This window comes from Bos indicus x Bos taurus, chromosome 15, assembly GCF_003369695.1.
Source record: "Bos indicus x Bos taurus breed Angus x Brahman F1 hybrid chromosome 15, Bos_hybrid_MaternalHap_v2.0, whole genome shotgun sequence".
Lineage (NCBI taxonomy): Eukaryota > Metazoa > Chordata > Mammalia > Artiodactyla > Bovidae > Bos > Bos indicus x Bos taurus.
The window spans coordinates 34,774,829-34,797,703 of NC_040090.1; the positions used below are offsets into that span (position 1 = coordinate 34,774,829).

Below are 22,875 nucleotides of genomic sequence, written 5' to 3' on the forward strand. Positions count from 1 at the left end.
AAGGTGAAGGAGATATTGTGTGTGAAATACTTGGTACAGAGCCTTTTCTGTGATGATGATAGTGATGAAAATGAGAACAATGATGATGACATCAACAATGATGATGATAACAATAACAGCAACAACGACTGAAGTATAATGAGAGGAGGAAGACAAGGGGAGACTATTAATTACTCTCCTCTAGAGGAAACACCATGAGTAGCCGTCTTACAAGTGACCCAGATGCTCTGAGAAGTAGAAAATGAACTGTATCAGTTTAATCTCCTTTTCCTCCACTAAAATTTCAGTATAGCAAGAAATATGAATTGCTCCTTAGTATTTTTTTCTACCCAGAAATTCCTCTGATCATCATGATGAAACTACATATATACATTTCATTTTAATCAGTGCCAATATTGGGGGGTTGTAAGAAGAGTCCAAAATAGAATGAGAAATCTCACCAAGAGTAAGAATGAGATTTTGAGGACTTCTGTGACCTGGACCCTGGGTGAACTGGAATCTTCAGTGAACTGGAATATGAGCAGTCACATTAGCATTCTGTTACCACAACATAAATATTCATTACTTTCCATATTCACTAGTATCTGGTCCATCTATTATTTCACAGCCCCCATGTTTTAGCTCCCATTTGATGTGACAATCAAAAACCTCTTTGTCCTGATACTGCAATTTCAAATTCATTCACATAGCTTTTGGTATCTTTCACATCCCCAGAGAAGGAGGTCAGTGGAGTTAGGTAATAAATTTAAAAATCTGTAAGTTTTGAGGTTTAGAAAATAATTAATAGAGTGAGTGAAGTTGCTTAGTCATGTCCGACTCTTTGCGACCCCATGGACTGTAGCCTACCATGCTCCTCTGTCCATGGGATTTTCCCGGCAAGAGTACTGGAGTCGGTTGCCATTTCCTCCTCCAGGGGATCTTCCCAACCTCGGAATCCTTTTGTTTAAAATCACTATTAAGATAACATCTCTATAACATCTCTTAACTTTCTTCTCTCAATTTTATACTTTCATATATGATACTTGATAACATCTTAGTGCATTAGCATCTCTATATTATTATCATTTGTGTATTAATCGTTATACTAGTACTTATCATACCCATCCTGCTTCCTTATTTGTTTAGCACTAGATATTTTTTGGATAGCTACTATCTAGTAGCTTTCTACTTTGCAAATTTTGTAAATGAAACACAATTTTATTGTCAATAATGGCAACATTGATTATATATTTCCTATGTCTTCTCCACTAAGTTTTAAAACTGCTTTATTGAGATTAATTATATTTTTGCACTCCAAGATTTAGAGGCTCTATACAGTCAGCAAAAACAAGACCTGGAGCTGACTGTGGCTCAGATCATAAGCTACTTATTGCAAAAATCAGGCTTAAATTGAAGAAAGTAGAGAAAATCACGAGGTCATTCAAGTATGACCTATATAAAATCCTTTATGATTATACAGTAGAAGTGATGAGTAGATTTAAAGGCTTAGATTTGATAGACAGAGTGCCTGAAGAACAATGGACAGCAGTTCAAAGCACTGTATAGGAGGCAGTGACCAAAAGCACATGAAATAAAAAGAAATGCAAGAAGGCAAAGTGATTGTCTGAGGAGGCTTTACAAACAGTTGAGAAAAGAGAAGTGAAAAGCAGGGAAGAAAGAGAAAGATATACCCAAATGAATGCAGAGTTACAGAGAATAGATAGAAGAGGGGCCTTCTCAGAAGGCCTTCTTAAGTGAACAATGCAAAGAAATAGAGGAAAACAAGAGAATGGGAAAGACTAGAGATCTCCTCAAGAAAACTGGGGATATCAAAGCAAAATTTCATGCAAGGATGGACACGACAAAGATCATGGCATCTGGTCCCATCACTTCATGGCAAATAGAAGGGGAAAAAGTGGAAGTTGTACAGATTTTATTTGGGGGGCTCCAAAATCACTGTGGACAGTGACTATAGCTATTATATTGAAAGACACTTGCTCCTTCTATAACATCACTGACTCAAAGGACATGAATCTGAGAAAACTCCAAGAGACAGTGGAGGACAGAGGAGCCTGGCGACCCTCATGGGATCGCAAAAAGTCAGACACTACTGGACAACAACATTGAGATACCTATGCCACAAAATACATCCATTTTAATTGTACATTTTGATGCATTTTACTTTATTGAAATACTTGTTCAACTATTGCTGCTGCTAAGTCACTTCAGTCCTGTCTGACTGTGAGACTCCATAGGCGGCAGCCCACCAGTCTCCTCTGTCCCTGGGATTCTCCATGTAAGAATACTGGAGTGGGTTGCCATTTCCTTCTCCAGTGCATGTATGCATGCTAAGTCGCTTCAGTCATGTCTGATTGTAAGTAACCCCATAGATAGCAGCCCACCAGGCTCCTCTGTCCACAGAATTCTGTGGGCAAGAATACTGGAGTAGGTTGCCACTTCCTTCTCCTCTGTCTTGCTTAATGTCTATTATATCATAATGCATACTTACTTGTTTACAAACATCCCACACAAGTGAGCTAATGGGGGCAGTAGCCCTGGAGGCCAGAGAAGGCGATGGCACCCCACTCCAGTGCTCTTGCCTGGAAAATCCCATGGGCGGAGGAGCCTGGTAGGCTGCAGCTCATGGGGGGTTTCTAAGAGTCGGACAAGACTGAGTGACTTCACTTTCACTTTTCACTTTCATGCATTGGAGAAGGAAATGGAAACCCACTCCATTGTTCTGGCCTGGAGAATCCCAGGGAAGGGGGAGCCTGGTGGGCTGCCGTCTATGGGGTCACACAGAGTCGGACACGACTGAAGCGACTTAGCAGCAGCAGCAGCAGCAGCCTTGGAGGCAACACTTCTGGAGCAGAATTTGGCATCATGTGTCCAAAGTCTTCAAAAATACAGATATTTGACCCAAAGTTCACTTCTTAGGAATTTAACTTAAATAGGAATCTATGTAAATATTCAACTATTACCACACTAATTTTAAGATATTTCTGTCATTCCCAAAATGAACCTCTTGTCCATTAGCAGTAACTTTCCATTCGCATCCTCAAGCCTAGGTAACCACTTATCTACTTTCTGACTCTATATATTACCCTTACTGGATATTTCATATAAATAAAAGCATATAATAGCTGATCTTTGGTCTCTAGCTTCTTTTACCTAATGTAATGTATTTGAGGTTCATCTATGTTATAATATATGTTAATGTTTTGTGCTTTTTATATCAAAAAGAAGCATTTAATTTTGGGGGTAGACCATATCTTATTTATCCATTCAACAGTTGATGGACAATTGGGTTACTTCCCCATTGGGACTATTATGAATAATACTACTAGTAAAATAAATACACAAGTGCATGTGAACGTATCTTTTAATTTCTCTTGTTCACATACCTAGAGGTGGAATTGTGAACTGTGTGGTCACTCTGTTTACTATTTTAAAAAACTGTCAATGTATTTTTCCAAGTTGGCTTCACTCTTCTATATTCATAGCAGCAATGAGTATTTCAGTTTTTTTCATAGTTACCAATACTTTTCTGTCTTCATGATTATAGGCATTCTAATGGGTATGAAGTAGTATATCACTGTGATTTATATTTGTATTTTCCTAATGACCTATGACGGTGATGGACAATGAGGCCTGGCGTGCTGCGATTCATGGGGTCACAAAGAGTCAGACATAACTGAGCAACTGAACTGACTGACTGACTGAATGACCTATGATGTAAAGACTCTCCATTTTATCTTTTGTTACTTTGCATTCTTTGGGAAATTTTGATTAATGAATTTTAATGTCATTTATTTATAATGATTTTTAAAGATTTGAGTGAAATTTAACAACACTTTAGGAATTTTTAAAAATTCATTAAGTGTATAAATCATGCCATATTTTCTCTTAGCACAGCACAAGATATTCTCAGAAAGGATGGACATGGTTTAAACTTTCATGTCCAAAAGGGCATAAAAATTCATAGTCATGGTAGCAACTCTTCAACTCTCAGCAGGGAAATAGTATATGTATTGAATACTTACTGTATTCCTATATAGAGATGTAGGGGGAAAACTGCTTCAGGGATAGCTTCTTATGTCTTTGGAAATAGAAAGTAGAGAAATAAATATCAAATACTGATGTCAGTCAGTTCAGTTCAGTTCAGTTGCTCAGTCGTGTCCGACTCTTTGTGACCCCATGAATCACAGCACTCCAGGCCTCTCTGTCCATCACCAACTCCTGGAGTTCACTCAGACTCATGTCCATCGAGTCAGTGATGCCATCCAGCCATCTCATCCTCTGTCGTCCCCTTCTCCTCCTGCCCCCAATCCCTCCCAGCATCAGAGTCTTTTCCAATGAGTCAACTCTTCACATGAGGTGGCCAAAGTACTGGAGTTTCAGCTTTAGCATCATTCCTTCCAAAGAAACTCCAGGGCTGATCTCCTTCAGAATGGGGTGGTTGGATCTCCTTGCAGTCCATGGGACTCTCAAGAGTCTTCTCCAACACCACAGTTCAAAAGCATCAATTCTTCGGCGATCAGCCTTCTTCACAGTCCAACTCTCATATCCATACATGACCACAGGAAAAACCATAGCCTTGACTAGACGGACCTTTGTTGGCAAAGTAACATCTCTGCTTTTGAATATGCTATCTAGGTTGGTCACAACTTTCCTTCCAAGGAGTAAGCGTCTTTTAATTTCATGGCTGCAATCACCATCTGCAGTGATTTTGGAGCCCAGAAAAATAAAGTCTGACACTGTTTCCACTGTTTCCCCATCTATTTCCCATGAAGTGATGGGACCAGATGCCATGATCTTCGTTTTATGAATGTTGAGTTTTAAGCCAACTTTTTCACTCTCCACTTTCACTTTCATCAAGAGGCTTTTGAGTTCCTCTTCACTTTCTGCCATAAGGGTAGTGTCATCTGCATATCTGAGGTTATTGATAGTTCTCCCGGCAATCTTGATTTCATCTTGTGCTTCTTCTAACCCAGCTTTTCTCATGATGTACTCTGCATATAAGTTAAATAAGCAGGATGACAATATACAGCCTTGACACACTCCTTTTCCTATTTGGAACCAGTCTGTTGTTCCATGTCCAGTTCGAACTGTTGCTTCCTGACCTGCATACAGATTTCTCAAGAGGCAGGTCAAGTGGTCTAGTATTCCCATCTCTTTCAGAATTTTCCACAGTTTATTGTGATCCACACAGTCAAAGGCTTTGGCATAGTCAGGGCAGCAGCCAAGAGTGCCAGGCTGCGAAGGCGGAGGAACGGCTGAGAAGAGCTACCCAAGTCCGAGGTCAGGGGCGGTGGCCGGGAGGAGCTACCCCACATCCAAGGAGCTGTGGCTGTGCGGGCAAAGGAGGGCCTAGAGGAGCTATCCCATATTGAAGGTCAGGAAGGGCAGTGGTGAGGAGATACCCCTCATCCAAGGTAAGGAGCAGCAGCTGCGCTTTTCTGGAGCAGCCGTGAAGAGATACCCCACACCTAAGGTAAGAAAACCCAACTAAGAGGGTAGGTGTTGAAAGAGGGCATCAGAGGGCAGACACACTGAAACCATACTCACAGAAAACTAGTCAATCTAATCACACTAGGACCACAGCCTTGTCTAACTCAATGAAACTAAGCCATGCCCGGGGGGCAACCCAAGACCGGCGGGTCATGGTGGATAGATCTGACAGAATGTGGTCCACTGGAGAAGGGAATGGCAAACCACTTCAGTATTCTTGCCTTGAGAACCCCATGAACAGTATGAAAAGGCAAAATGATAGGATACTGAAAGAGGAACTCCCCAGGTCAGTAGGTGCCCAATATGCTACTGGAGATCAGTGGAGAAATAACTCCAGAAAGAATGAAGGGATGGAGCCAAAGCAAAAACAATACACAGCTGTGGATGTGATTGGTGATAGAAACAAGGTCCGATGCTGTAAAGAGCAATATTGCATAGGAACCTGGAATGTCAGGTCCATGAGTCAAGGCAAATTGGAAGTGGTCAGACAAGAGATGGCAAGAGTGAATGTCGACATTCTAGGAATCAGCGATCTAAAATGCACTGGAATGGGTGAATTTAACTCAGATGACCATTATATCTACTACTGTGGGCAGGAATCCATCAGAAGAAATGGAGTAGCCATCATGGTCAACAAAAGAGTCCGAAATGCAGTCCTTGGATGCAATCTCAAAAACGACAGAATGATCTCTGTTCGTTTCCAAGGCAAACCATTCAATATCACAGTAATCCAAGTCTATGCCCCAACCAGTAATGCTGAAGAAGCTGAAGTTGAACGGTTCTATGAAGACCTACAACACCTTTCAGAACTAACACCCAAAAAAGATGTCCTTTTCATTATAGGGGACTGGAATGCAAAAGTAGGAAGTCAAGAAATACCTGGAGTAACAGGCAAATTTGGCCTTGGAATGTGAAATGAAGCAGGGCAAATACTGATGAGTTACATATAAAAGTCAATTCTATAAAGGATGTAAGTTGTAACGGTTTTAATTAGCCTTGAAGGTTAGTCAGGGAGGGTCTCTCAGATGTATGATGGAACAGACTACCATGTATCATTATGTCTGGGATATGAAAGGAAATTTTAAAGTTGGTGAAAGAAATAAAAGAAATGAGGGAAGTGAAGGAGAAAGGGAGGAAGAAAAGTAGTGTCTGTAGATGAAAATGCAGCCCAGCAGACACACTGACAGCAGACTTAGAGATTCTGAGTATAGAACCCAGATAAGAGTGCCTGCAATCCTCAAAATAATGGATCTGGATGAACTTGATATTCAGAATCATCTCAGAAACAAGCACATCTGAGTTGGTTTGTAGACAAGATCACATTGTACATTGTTCCAAGGGTCAAGTCTCAGATATTTGTGAGTTGTCTAGATATTTCAGAGAGGCTGAAATTAACCCACTGCCTAGCCAATTACTTTCTCATAATATATAAAATGCAACCTTCTTTTGCTCTCACTTACTGGCCTAGCTGACATTATATTATCTAGCTGCAAGGATTAACAAATCCATGGATTAAAAACATGGCTTGCCAGGATATTAAGGAAAATAAGAAAAAATAAAGTTATATTTTGTTAATAAATTACAGTGCATCTGCATACTTTGCTAAATGTTTCACATTTGTCATATTGTGAGTATATCCGCAAAGTGGGTATGGTTTATTATACCCCATTTACAGAAGATAAAATTAAGCCTCAGAGGACTATCCATTCTCAGACCTAGAGCTGTGATTAGAGTACTTGCCTCTTACATTCTTGGAGAAGGAAATGGCAACTCACTCCAGTATTCTCACCAGGAAAGTCCCATGGACAGAGGGGCCTGGTGGGCTACAGTCCACAGGGTCACAAAGAGTAGGACACAACTGAGCACATACACACACTCTTTCATTCCAAAACATAGTCTCTTCATAGAACACCATGAGGAAACAGGATGAAACTAATAATGAAACTTCTATTAAAGTGCAATAAGTTGAGATCAGTTCTGAAACCAGATAGGTGCAATCTCTCCTTCTCCTACTTATCTATCTACAAAGGAAATTCCTTACACAATATTTTTTAAAGAAATGAAGACAAGATATTTTTCTCTAGATAAATGGATAAACTGTGGTATACTGATACAATGGAATGTCATTCAGGAATAAAAATAAGTGAGTTAATCAAGCCATAAAAGATTTGGGAGAAACTTAAGTGTATATTGCTAAGTGGAAGAAGCCTATATGAAAAGCCTACAGTACAGTATGATTCCAATCAACTACAGGACATTGTGGGGGGAAAAAAGCTATAGAGAACAAAAAAGATCAGTGGTTGTCAGAGGGGTTAAAGGGAAGGAAGGATAAATAGATAGAACACAGGGGATCCGTAGGGCAGTGAAACTATTTTGTATGATGCTGTAATGGCAGATGCATGCCATTATACATTTGTCAAGACTCATTGAATATATAACACAAAGAATGAATCCTAATGTATAAACTATGGATTGTAGTTAATAAAGTGTCTATATTGGCTCTTCAATTGTAACAAATGTATCACACTAATGTAAGAGGTTAAGATTAAGACAGAGCTGGGTGGATGGGGTATGGGGGACATACATAAACTCTTCAGATTCTCATATTTTCTGAAAATATAAAACTGCTCTATAAGATAATACATGGGAGTTTTTAAAAGCTTCATTTTAAAAGTGAGAGTTCTTCAAATATTCTATCATACTTTCACCTCAGTGAAATTTTAACACATGCCAATAAAGAACAAGTGGTAATGTACAGACATATATTTTGTCTTTGTTATGAAAGTAATGAAAGTGAAAGTCGCTCAGTCGTTATCCGACTCTTTGCAACCCCCCGGATTATATATAATCCATGAAATTTTCCAGGCCAGAATACTGGAGTGGGTAGCCATTCTCTTCTCCAGGGGTCTTCCCAATCCAGGGATCAAACCCAGGTCTCCCACATTGCAGGAGGATGCTTTACCAGCTGAGCCACCAGAGAAACCCTCGTGCCTAACTTTTTGCAACTCCATGGACAATACCATGGAATTCTCCAGGCCAGAATACTGGAGTGGGTAGCCAGTCCTTTCTCCAGGGGATCTTCCCAACCCAGGGATTGAATCCAGATCTCCTGCATTGAAGGTGGATTCTTTACCAGCTGAGCCACCAGGGAAGCCCCAGGGAAGCTTAGGTTGCAGAGAAGTCAAGCAATAGGAAACCCTCTGTGTGTGTGTGTGTGTGTGTGTGTGTGTGTGTGTGTGTTTTATTTATTTTATTTTAAGCTTGCATATTAAGCTGGCAAAATGGCAGAGCTGTTGCTCAGAAGTGGCTCTGGGGTGAAAATTATTAAATGCAGTTTAAAACTGGAAAACCTAATTTCCCAAGTATGAAAGGAAAGCTTAGTCAGCTAATCCAAATACTGACTGTGGGTTTCAGTTATAAAAGGAGTCACTCAGCATGTAAAATACCCAAAAGACTTCTCAGCCCAGAGGTTATTCTCTGGTCTGTTTTCATGGATATCTATGCACAATACAGATAAACCTATAAATATATTTATTTTTCTGTATCCATATAAGCTAGACATTTCTTTTTGTCTATGACCTGGCAATATCACTGTGAATATACAAAGAGGAAATTTAAGACTGTCTTTTTTTATGTTCCAATCATTTAGAAAAACCATGCATCTAAAAGGTAAATTAGAACAGTTTTGTGGTTATAACTGTGAATTCTGTCATTAGGATCCCTGGATTTTAAAGCAGGCTTTACATACTCATTAGTGAGGTGATCTTGAGAAAATCCTCCAATGTCTGAGTTCTGTTCCATGTAAAACTGGGATACCAATAATAACTAGTTTATCAGGTATTTGTGACCATTAAATTAGATAATCCATGTAAAGTGGTTAGAACAGATTTTAGGGAACACTTAGCACATAATAAGGCTGGATACAAATTTGAAATTATTATTTTTACCAGTTCTGTTGTACTGTCCATTCGTATGCTGGTATCTGATATGTCTTCCATGTAAACACGCTGATATTTTCTGTGTGTGTTATACAGCAAAGCCAGGCACTACTAGGACATAGCCGCAAAAAAGAAGGAAAGCTTCAGTCTAGTGAAGTTAATAAAATTATGGATATACCTCCACAGTTTTAATGAAACAACCATTCAAAATAACCTTTCTTGGAGTTTTCATTAAAAGCTCCTTTACCTAATCTGTGTGTTTGCTTCTTAATGAGAAGTTTTGGTTTTTCTTCCTCACCTGAATTTCATGAAAGGAGGGAGAGAAAGAGAGAGAGAGGAGGGTAAATTTATGTTGATAATTTGGTAATGTGCCCTACATCCTTCATAAGGATTGGGGTAATGTGAAAAGGATTTCAGTTAACTCAAGAGAGGATTGTCAGGTATCTTGAAACACAGGGTAGTTTTCCATCTGCTAAATGGTGTGACAGCCTCACATGAGAGTGAAGCATGGGCAGATCCCAGATTTTTGTTGTTGTTCTTCTTCTTTTTAGATGAAATATTATTTATTATCCATCACTTTAAACATGCTAAGAGTTGCAGTCAGGAAGTGTTGATTTATATATATGATGCTTTTACCAAATGTACCGCTTTGGGCTACAAACATGACCAACTGAATTTATGTTCTATGGGTCTGAACAATGGATAATTTCAAATGAGGGATTTTTGAAAATCTACCTTATAATTTTTGATATATTAAGAGCAAGAACTGCTACTACTAAAGAAAATTAGCTGAAACTATGTCTTAATCTTTTATTTGTGAATAAAAGATTGCAGTCACTCTACTCTTTGGAAATTTCTTTCAATAATGCTACTGCTGCTGCTAAGTCGCTTCAGTCGTGTCCGACTCTGTGCGACCCCATAGACGGCAGCCCACCAGGCTCGCCCGTCCCTGGGATTCTCCAGGCAAGAACACTGGAGTGGGTTGCCATTTCCTTCTCCAATGCAGGAAAGTGAAAAGTGAAAGTTAAGTCACTCAGTCGTGTCCGACTCTTAGTGATCCCATGAACTGCAGCCCATCAGGCTTCTCCATCCATGGGATTTTCCAGGCACGAGTACTGGAGTGGGTTGCCACTGCCTTCTAGGTACTGAATAACAGTGTGCTTTGACTTTTTTCAGTGATCTACTTGCTCTAGTAAGATCATTCAGTACTCTGAGTTTTGTTTGTGTTCTCTGACTCCATTTCTTGATCCTTGAGAGCTAGTGTTATGATGGTATAGATAACACTACAATTTTTGCACAGCAGTTTAAATGGCATGTTAATATGAACATTATCATCAAGAGTTCAGATGAATAAATCTCTTTTTTTTTTAATTGTGGGAAAACTTAAACCAAGGGAAATATCTCATACCCTCAGGATAGAAAACAAGAATTCAACCTTTCATGCTGCCTTCAATTCTTACTTTATCAGTCTACCATCCAACCCATCTCCTCCCATTAAATTTGTCCACTGAAGAATAGAATATTAATTCTCTCCAATCTTCTATTCAGTGTCACCAAGACAAAGGAGAGAGAAAAATTACCTTTTCAGTATTTAAGAATTTATTACCAAATTAGAGGGAAACACTATATACACAGAACTGTTAAGGTTCAAAAGACATGCATAAACTGTATAGTTATAACAACTGGCATTACAAAAATTCAACTCAACTCTTTTTTGATTCACAAATTTTTTTCACAGATAAAAAATGTTCCATAAAAAGGAACTGTTTTGCCCACGATCATCCCATTTTTTTTGGATTACTTTGCTTTCATCCATTATCATGCCAAAATTAATGGTTCAGATTTGACTAAGCTGAAGGAATAGACGCTCTTTTTTGCTGTTATTTACTCTGGCTCTTTTCCTTCTATTTTTCACATAAAAGACTTAGGCCACTTCTCTACAACAACATCAAACTATACATCCCCTCCCCTCACTGCCTTCTTGCTGACTGGCGTCCCAGGATTAGAAGACTTCCAAATTTGGATTTCCATCCCTTTCAGCTTCATGTACCATTTGGCTGTGACAGGCAATGGCCTGGTTATGGTGATGGTGATCTGGGACAGAAGTCTCCATGAACCCATGTATCTCTTCTTGGCCATACTAGCTCTCAATCATGTTCTACTTTGTACCGTCACAGTGCCCACAACGCTTATCTTTTGGCAGGGCCCTTCTATATCAACATTCTCTGCCTGTCTCACACAGATGTTTTTCGTTCATGCTCTATTTCTCTTTGAATCTGCTGTCCTACTGGCCATGGCTTTTGACCACTAGTGGTCTGGCTGTGGTCACCCCTGGGGTCCTGCTCATTCTCCGCCTGCACTTCTGCCAGAGCAACATCATTCACCACACTTATTGTGAGAACATGGGCATTGCCAAATTGGCTTGCTATAGCATTGTCCCTAATAGCATTTATGGGCTCACTGCTGCTCTCCTCACCACAGGACTGGACCTTGTCCCTATCTCCCTGTCCTACTGGTTAATCTTGAGAACAGTCTTCCGACTGCCTTCTAGGGAAGCCCGGACAAAGGCCTTTGGAACTTGTGGAGCCCATACATGTGTCATCCTGATATTCTACACTCTGGCCTTCTTTTCCTCCTTTACTGATTGCTTTGGACACCATGTACCCAGGCATGTCCTTATCCTCCTGGAAAATCTGTACTTACTGGTACCACCTACCATGAACCCCATTGTTTATGGGGTAAAGACAAAAGGTTGCGAGTGCTATGACTATGTGCCCAATCTAAATGATCCAAGCGTAATAAAACAACAAGGAACAGGGGAGTCCAGGATTGAGATAAAGGTTTAAATGTCAAGTCTAAATTAATTTGGACAGATTTATTCCTGCAACACCTACACAATGAATAAAGCTTTAAAAAATTGTATTTCTAAATGTTATCTTCCTGTTATTGGGTAAAAAGGAAGCTAACAAGGAACTGCTCAAGTACCACTGAGAATTATTTCAACATACAAGGCAAACCATTCAATATCACAGTAATCCAAGTCTATGAGCCAACCAGTAATGCTGAAGAAGCTGAAGTTGAACGGTTCTATGAAGACCTACAAGACCTTCTAGAACTAACACCCCAAAAAGATGTCCTTTTCATTATAGGGGACTGGAATGCAAAAGTAGAAAGTCAAGAAACACCTGGAGTAATAGGCAAACTTGGCCTTTGAATACGGAATGAAGCAGGGCAAAGACTAATAGAGTTTTGCCAAGAAAATGCACTGGTCATAGCAAACACCCTCTTCCAACAACACAAGAGAAGATTCTACATATGGACATCACCAGATGGTCAACACCGAAATCAGATTGATTATATTCTTTGCAGCCAAAGATGGAGAAGCTCTATACAGTCAACAAAAACAAGATCAGGAGCTGACTGTGGCTCAATCATGAACTCCTTATTCAGACTTACCAAATTCAGACTTAAATTGAAGAAAGTAGGGAAAAACACTAGACCATTCAGGTATGACCTAAATCAAATCCCTTATGATTATACAGTGGAAGTGAGAAATAGATTTAAGGGCCTAGATCTGATAGATAGTGTGCCTGATGAACTATGGAATGAGGTTCGTAACACTATACAGGAGACAGGGATCAAGACTATTCCCATGGAAAAGAAATGCAAAAAAGCAAAATGGCTGTTTGGGGAGGCCTTACAAATAGCTGTGAAAAGAAGAGAAGCAAAAAACAAAGGAGAAAAGGAAAGATATAAGCATCTGAATGCAGAGTCCCAAAGAATAGCAAGAAAAGAAAGCCTTCCTCAGTGATCAATGCAAAGAAATAGAGGAAAACAACAGAATGGGAAAGACTAGAGATCTCTTCAAGAAAATTAGATACCAAGGGAACATTTCATGCAAAGATGTGCTCGATAAAGGACAGAAATGGTATGGACCTAACAGAAGCAGAAGATATTAAGAAGAGGTGGCAAGAATACACAGAAGAACTGTACAAAAAATATCTTCATGACCCAGATAATCATGATGGTGTGATTACTCACCTAGAGCTAGACATCCTGGAATGTGAAGTCAAGTTGGCCTTAGAAAGCATCACTACGAACAAAGCTACTGTAGGTGATGGAATTCCAGTTGAGGTGTTTCAAATCCTGAAAGATGATGCTTTGAAAGTGCTGCACTCAATATGCCAGCAAACTTGGAAAACTCAGCAGTGGCCATAGGACTGGAAAAGGTCAGTTTTCATTCCAATCCCAAAGAAAGGCAATACCAAAGAATGCTCAAACTACTGCACAATTGCACTCATCTCACATGCTAGTAAAGTAATGCTCAAAATTCTCCAAGCCAGGCTTCAACAATACGTGAACCGTGAATGTCCTGATGTTCAAGCTGGTCTTAGAAAAGGCAGAGGAACCAGAGATCAAATTGCCAACATCCGCTGGATCATGGAAAAAGCAAGAGAGTTCCAGAAAAACATCTATTTCTGCTTTATTGACTATGCCAAAACCTTTGACTGTGTGGATCACAAGAAATTGTGGAAAATTCTGAAAGAGATGGGAATACCAGACCACCTGCTCTGCCTCTTGAAAAATCTGCAGGCAGGTCAGGAAGCAATCCAGCAATCCCACTGCTGGGCATACACATTGAGGAAACCAGAAGGGAAAGAGACACGTGTACCCCAATGTTCATCGCAGCACTGTTTATAATAGCCAGGACATGGAAGCAACCTAGATGCCCATCAGCAGATGAATGGATAAGAAAGCCGTGGTACATATATACAATGGAGTATTAGCCATTAAAAAGAATACATTTGAATCAGTTCTAATGAGATGGATGAAACTGGAACCTATTATACAGAGTGAAGTAAGCCAGAAAGAAAAACACCAATACAGTATACTAGTGCATATATATGGAATTTAGAAAGATGGTTAACAATAACCCTGTGTACGAGACAGCAAAAGAGACACTGATGTATAGATCAGTCTTATGGACTCTGTGGCAGAGGGAGAGGGTGGGAAGATTTGGGAGAATGGCATTGAAACATGTATAATATCATGTATGAAACGAGTCGCCAGTCCAGGTTCAATGCATGATACTGGATGCTTGGGGCTGGTGCACTGGGACGACCCAGAGGGAGGGTATGGGGAGGGAGGAGGGAGGAGGGTTCAGGATGGGGAACACAGGTATACCTGTGGTGGATTCATTTTGATATTTGGCAAAACTAATACAATATTGTAAAGTTTAAAAATAAAATAAAATTTAAAAAATAAATAAATAAAAATAAATAAATTTCAGCACCCAGTGCTTGACACATAGTCAACATTTAAAAGAAGCTGTCAAATGAATGAATGAGTGCATGATTTGGTAATAAAAAATGATTATTTGGAATCAAAAATAAATAAATAAAAAATGCAAAAAAAAAAAAAAAAAAGAACTGGACATGGAACAACAGACTGGTTCCAAATAGGAAAAGGAGTGTGTCAAGGCTGTATATTATCACCCTGCTTATTTAACTTATATATAGAGCACATCATGAGAAATGCTGGACTGGAAGAAACACAAGCTGGAATCAAGATTGCTGGGAGAAATATCAATAACCTCGGATATGCAGATGACACCACCCTTATGGCAGAAAGTGAAGAGGAACTCAAAAGCCTCTTGATGAAAGTGAAAGAGGAGAGTGAAAAAGTTGGCTTAAAGCTCAACATTCAGAAAACAAAGATCATGGCATCTGGTCCCATCACTTCATGGGAGATAGATGGGGAAACAGTGGAAACAGTGTCAGACTTTATTTTTTGGGGCTCCAAAATCACTACAGATGGTGACTGCAGCCATGAAATTAAAAGACGCCTACTGCTTGGAAGGAAAGTTATGACCAACCTAGATAACATATTCAAAAGCAGAGACATTACTTTGCCAACAAAGGCCCCTCTAGTCAAGGCTATGGTTTTTCCTGTGGTCATGTATGGATGTGAGAGTTGGACTGGGAAGAAGGCTGAGCGCCAAAGAATTGATGCTTTTGAACTGTGGTGTTGGAGAGGACTCTTGAGAGTTCCTTGGACTGCAAGGAGATCCAACCAGCCCATTCTGAAGGAGATCAGCCCTGGGGTTTCTTTGGAAGGAATGATGCTGAAGCTGAAACTCCAGTACTTTGGCCACCTCATGTGAAGAGTTGACTCATTGGAAAAGACTCTGATGCTGGGAGGGATTGGAGGCAGGAGGAGAAGGGGACGACAGAGGGTGAGATGGCTGGATGGCATCACTGACTCGATGGATGTGAGTCTGAGTGAACTCCGGGAGTTGGTGTTGGACAGGGAGGCCTGGTATGCTGCGATTTATGGGGTCGTGAAGAGTTGGACACAACTGAGGGACTGAACTGAACTGAACTGAACTAAGGTAATGTGCCACTGTATTTGCATATGGCATTTAAATATTCTTTTGGTAATAAACCATGTCTCTTCTACTTCAATTTGCTATATGCAGGACAATATATAAAATGTTTGTACTCAGAAACTAGTTCTGATTCCACTCTTACCATAACATCTGTAGGGCCCAAAATACGTAGAATGAAAGTGAAAGTGGCTCAGTTGTGTCCGACTCTTTGCGACCCCGTTGATTATACAGTCTATGGAATTCTCCAGGCCAGAATACTTGAATGGGTAGCCTTTCCCTTCTCCAGGGTATCTTCCCTACCTAGGGATTGAACCCAGGTCTCCCGCATTGCAGGCAGATTTTTTACTAGCTGAGCCACAAGGGAAGACCCCCAAATATACAAATAATTGATAAATATTTGTTGAATGGATAAATATCTCAATTAATTAAAAGTAAATTCTAGTGATTTTATGTAACAACCCCCGATATATCTTTATGTATTATGTATGACCTACAGTTAAAACATTCATTTCCTTTCCTCTCAAAAAACTTTCCTTTAGTGTCCACAAGTATGACTTTCTTATATCTTCAGGACCTTAGTGTCTTTGGTGACAAACAATAGAAATTACCTTTGGTTAGATAAAGGAGTCAAAAAGCAGGATATTTCATGGTAACATTCTGTGGGATATTATGACAGCCAAGGATAACTGAATTTCTATTTCTCAGGTAGGACTAAAGTCAGGCTGCTATTAGACCTCACCAGCAGGAATGGATAGCTTCTTAATTGAATTTGGGCTTCCCTGGTACCTTAGCTGGTAAATAATCTTCCTGCAATACATGAGAACCCGTTTGATTCCTGGGTTGTGAAGATTCCCTGAAGGAGGACATGGCAACCCATTCCAGTATACTTGCCTGGACAATCCCCATGGACAGAGGAGCAAAGAGGCCTACAGTCCATGGGGTCGCAAGGAGTCGGACATGACTGAGCAACTATGCACACATACCTGGTCTTAGTTACAATGACTGTGGGACAAAACATATGATTTCTGTATATAGGATCAATTACTAAACCTGGATCAAACTGTTGTATTTCTTATTCTGATTTAACGGGGAATAAATTGTGTCAGGGTAATTCTGAAAAAAAGGGAAGTATAAGTGGTCTGAATTCTGTTCACTGGATTCATTTGGCATGTTTATATTAGCACATGCAATCGTCCTAGTTTAGCTCTTCCTACACTAAACATTCTATTGTATTCCATAGTACTAGGACAAACTTTATCATCTATAAACTCTCATACCATAATTATTGCAATGTAATTCCTTATCTCCCCTAAGAAATATTCACCTCTTGATTTACAAAGGGGTAAAATACTTCTCTGGCATCAAATAGTAAAGACGTGCATCATGAACATAATTGAAACATATACATGGTCAAGCGGTTGAAGTAATTTGACTATCTTGAAAATATTCATATTGTTATAATTCTTTTTTAAATACACAAAGCTGTTTATAGAAGCTTTTTATAAATTATATATATAATCATATAATTATCCATATTGTAGGTTTTAAAAGGAAATTATGTTTTAATAGTTATTCAATTGAATGATTAAATGACTAAGTGTGCTAATGAAATATTTTGCAGCAATATTTTATGTAGAGGAAAATGCTAAACACTTAGATGGTGACCTCCTCTGCTCTGATTTTTTGCTTGCTTTGCCACAAAGTGTTTTCCGCAGCATGTTGTTGTTCAGTCACTCAGTCGTGTCTGACTCTTTGCAACTCCTTGTACTGCAGTATGCCAGGCTTCCCTGTCCTTCAGCACTTTCTGAGTTTGCTCGATCTTATGTCCATTGAGTCAGTGATGCCATCCAACCATCTCATCCTCTGTTGTTCCCTTCTCCTGCCTTCAATCTTTCCTAGCATCAGGGTCTTTTCCAAAGAGTCGGCTCTTTACATCAGGTGGCCTAAGTATCAGAGCTTCAGCCTCAGCATCAGTCCTTCCAATGAATATTCAGGGATGATTTGCTTTAGGATGGACTGGTTGGATCTCCTTGCAGTCCAAAGGACTCCCAAGAGTCTTCCCAACACCGCAGTTTGAAAGTATCAATTTTTTAGTACTCAGCCTTCTTTATGGCAAGAATACACAGAAGGACTATACAATAAAGATCTTAATGACCCAGATAACCATGATGTGATCACTCAGCACAAAGATGACCAATGCATAGCACAAAGGTTAGTGTTTGATATAATGAAAATAATTGCATTGCATTTTTGCTTAATAATAGGGGATTGGAACACAAAGATGAATTATTATTTGGCCTTCTGGATATATACACATTCTTCAGGTAGGCAGAGAAGGCTTTTAGAAGGCAAATAAATAATCATGACTTCACCAAACAACATAAAAAGCAAAGCCATCACTTTGCTGATAAAGGTTCATGAGATGTGATGGTTGGATAGCATCACCCATTCAATGGACATGAACTTAGATCAATCCCGGAAGATGGTGAGGCACAGGGAGGCCTGGTGTGCTGCAGTTCATGGGGTCACAAAGAGTCAGATAAGACTTAGTGACTGAACATTACTATATATTACAATATCAGTAAGAGTGTCTCTTAATTTATAAGTCCAAGTACAAATGAGATAGATGCTTAAATCATATTATAGTGAATTTGGGGAAGGACAAGAGGCCTTCCTCTTTCAATAACACTATCTACTTGCTGCGACTCTAGCTTTTGCTAAATTTTAAAAACAAGATAGTGCTTCTGTTCTCAGTTCATAATACAAACTTGATATCCATTCATTTGTATATTCAATCACTCACATCTTCAATGACTATATTTTATAGGGACAGTTATCTTAATTTTGATAATGTGTTTTTTTTAGTGTGTTTAGTAAAGTATACTTTATGAATATGTGTGTCGACTGCTCAGTCATTTCTGACTCTTTGCAACCCCATGGACTATAGCCTGCCAGCATCCTCTGTTCATTGTATTTTGCTGACAAGAATATTGGAGTGGGTTGCCATTCCCTTTTCTAGGGGATCTTCCCAACCCAGGGATCAAACCTGGATCTCCTGCATTGAAGGCAGATTCTTTACCATCTGAGCTACAAGGGAAGCCCCGTTTATGAATATAAAGTACCTCTAATAATATATCTTAAGAAATATATAGAAGATAACAATTTGTAAACTCAAAAGTTGGCCTGTATATTTACATACTCATTTGTATATTTTTGTATTTGCATGTAATGCAAAATCTAAGATTCAATGGTTTAAATATATTTGTTAGCTAAAAATATGATAAAACTTTTCATTTTTCGGAGCAGAAGCATTATGATAGATGTATTCAGCAAGCAGAAACTAAAAATATATTTTGAATTTGAAGGTTTTATAGAATGGCTATAGTTAATTGAAGTCGCTCAGTCGTGTCCGACTCTTTGCAACCCTGTGGACTGTAGCCTATTGGGCTCCTCTGTCCATGAGATTCTCCAGGCAAGAATACTGGGGTGGGTTGCCATTTCCTTCTCCAGGGATCTTCCGGACCCAGGGATCGAACCCTGGTCTCCCGCATTGCAGGCAGATGCTTTAACCACTGAGCCAGCAGGGAAGCCCAATATACTTATATGGTATACAGCAAATGATAATGTTCACATTGTCTTCCAATATTTATTTCTATTAATTTTATTTTATTTATTTACTGTAGGAAATATTATCTAAATTTGATGTTCATATATCTTGCTTTATTTTTACTTGATATCTGAAAGTGCTGAAGGAGAAGAGTATTTAGAAGTAGAGTCAAGAAATAGGATAAGAGGGATGGAAACAGATATAACTGAATTAAAACTAGGGAACAGAAATAAGTCATGGAAAGTCTTAGATGTCCTTCACAGGTTTGACATTTGAAATGGTAATTTCAAGTTAATAATACCTTTTTTGTCATGTGAAATGTGGGCTTATGACAGGTGAAATCTCTTTCTCCAAGATTTTTTTCTTTAATCCAATAAAACTAGTCATTCTTTATCCAATGATTGAATCATTTCTTTTCACTTATGCACTCAATAATTATTAAGTGCATAATTTAAATAAAGATAGTGTTGGTTCTCACAGGTAGCAAGCTGCATGAGACACAGTTCCTAGTGTAGATAGAATAAGTTTGGTGAAAACTTATTATGTATTATTAAGATCAATATACATAAAGTTATAAAGCATCCTTAAAGGCTTTTTTCTTCTTCATTTATTTGTCTTTGAACAAGTGTAGACATGTGAATTAAGAAATTTCAACTAGAATTGCAAGTTTCTTATACAACTCTATGCATGGCCATGCACTAGATCCTTTGAATAATATGAAAAGACAGTTTATATGCCAAAAGAATTGTAGAAAAAGTAAGATTTATATTTTATGATTCTTACTGTCACAAACATAAGTAGCTACACTTAAGTCAATTAGATTTTTTATGTTTGAATACTATATCCTAAATTATTGTTAGATACACTTAATCCAGTGGATTATAATTACTGGCTTCATAAAACATCTCAGGGATTTCAAAAACTACTGAGTTTCAGCTTTCTGTAAGAGTAAAATTATTTCAGAAAATTAAGTAAAAAATGTTGGTTGCCCATTTCTATACCTCGAGAAATTCAATTTCCTTAGAAAATACAGAGCATGTGTATAAAATTTTAAAAGATGCTTCTGATGCACCATGAAGATAGATAAAATGCTGTGAGTTCTAATATAATTTATATCAAGATATGATCATTACTATCTTTAATAAAAGTAACTTCAGCAGACTTACACACTTATAACAAGAAAGGTAATGTAAGATTCCCAGACAAAGGCAGTATGTCAAGAAGCACAGAAATATGGGTTTATAATGATCAAGGAAAACTTTATGGACAGGAAACCATGAATCAGGGTTAGGATTAGAAATGAGAGACAATAGATTTAAATGGTATCTAACACATTATATTTCAACATATTCATGCCTAGAGGAGATTTAGGAAACACGTGTTAAGTCAGTCTGTATAATCCCAGTGGACACTAACTCTATAATTTAGGACATCTGCAGGATGTAGTGTCAATTTTGTCTGTGTCCTTTTCAGTAATATTTTATTGGCAATTCTGGTGCCAACATAGCATGTAGAAAAATCACTATATATTTACAAACTTAATATTTATGCCATCATTGTCTTGAGGACCAACCTACATCACAGAATAACTGACTTTTAGGGGGAAAAGAAGGCAGAGAACTCCTTGGCGGATCTGCTTTGTCTTCACACTATAGATAATTGGGTTGAGCACAGGTGGAACTAGCAGGTAGATACGAGCCATGAAGATGTGGATGAGAGGGGATGAGTGTTTAGCAAAATGATGGGCAATAGACAGCCCAGTCATAGGCACATAAAGAATAAGTACAGCACAGATGTGGGATGCACATGTGTTGAGGGCCTTAAATCTCCCCTCCTGAGATGAAATGTTTAATACTGAGTGAAGGATGAAAACATAAGACACAAAAATACCCAGAGAGTCCATTCCCCACAGCAAAGTGATCAGAACTAACCCATAAATAACATTAAATATGGTGTCAGCAAAAGCAAGGCAGATCACGTCCTGGGGCAGACAGTAAGAATGAGAAAGGATGTGAGAATGGCAGAAGGGAAAGAAGGCCAGCCGGGCCACATTTGGAATCACAGGAAGGGCACTTCTAAGCAGGGCTGCAATTCCAATTTTAGTGATAAGTGTAGGAGTGAGAATGGTGGCATATCTTAGTGGGTGGCAGAGGGCCACATATCAGTCAAGGGCCATGGCCAAGAGCACAGATGATTCAGTGAAGGAGAAAGTGTGAATGAAAAACATTTGGACTACACAAGTGTTGAACTGGATCTCCCTGGATATGGACCACAGCATCCTGAAGAGTGATATCATTGTGGGCAAGGACATGTCCATGTTAGTGAGAGAATGCATGGCCAAGAAGTAGTACATGGGCTCATGGAGCCTGGAGTCTGTCTGGACAATATGTAGGATAGTGCAGTTACCCATGATTCCAACAAGGTAGAGGAGACAGAATGGGATGGAAATCCAGTGGTGAAATTCCTCATATCCAGGGATACCTGTGAGATAGAAGGTGGAGGCCAGGATATTGCTGGAGTTTGCAGTTGCCATAGGGCTTACTGTTAAACCACAATCTAGGTTCACAATCACACTCCAGAGGGGAAACAAATGAGAAGATCAGCACCTGTGTCACAAAAACAAAACAAAACTTCAGTCTGTCCTATAATCTCTCCTAGATTCACCCTCACAGTTTTACTTTGTTTTTCTTCATTTCATTGCTCAATGTCGTCAGTTAAGAAAAACATCCACTTTTATAACCATAACAACTTTCCCTTCTCCTCAGATGCAGAACTATTAACATGCTGTTTGAACATGCACAAACTCCTTCTAAAAACACTACCCCCCAGAGCAGCACACACAAAACCACTGTAGATTACATTATTAATTAATACTTTTCTTTAGAACAATCTTGACCAGAGTTACTGGCCTTATATTAGTCTGCTTTGAAAAAAAGAAAAAAGACTCCTGCAATGACTTATATGAATGTCTTTGTCTGAGCTTGATAGCTTTTTCAGCAATACTAGAATATCATGCAAGGCATCTCAACAGTATTCATGCAAGATTTGGTCAGGAAGTTTTTTATTCTTACTAAACTTATCTCCGACTATATAACTGATACCACAGTGATGGCATCCACATATGCATGCTAAGTTGTTTCAGGCATGTCCTACTTTTTATGACCCTATGGACTGGGACATGCCAGTCTCATCTGTCCAGGTGATATTCCAGGCAAGAATACTTTAGTGGGTTGTCATATCCTCCTCCAGAAGATCTTCTTGACTTAGAGATTGAACCCACGACTCTTAGGTCTCCTAATTCGGCAGGAAGGTTCTGTAACACTAGTGCCACCTAGGTGATGGATAACAAGGGAATGGTAGCCACATAGAATCAACTCTGATATCAATATGTTCCTGGATTAGCATCTCCTTGAGACAAATATAGCTTAAGATGATTTAGTAGAATGTGTAGA

The 22,875-nt window shown here is 39.0% G+C and overlaps 1 pseudogene; it reads right to left on the reverse strand.

Annotated features, from left to right (window-relative positions):
* Positions 1-20,996: 20,996 nt before the first annotated feature.
* LOC113904944 lies at positions 20,997-21,956 on the reverse strand (annotated as a pseudogene).
* Positions 21,957-22,875: the final 919 nt, after the last annotated feature.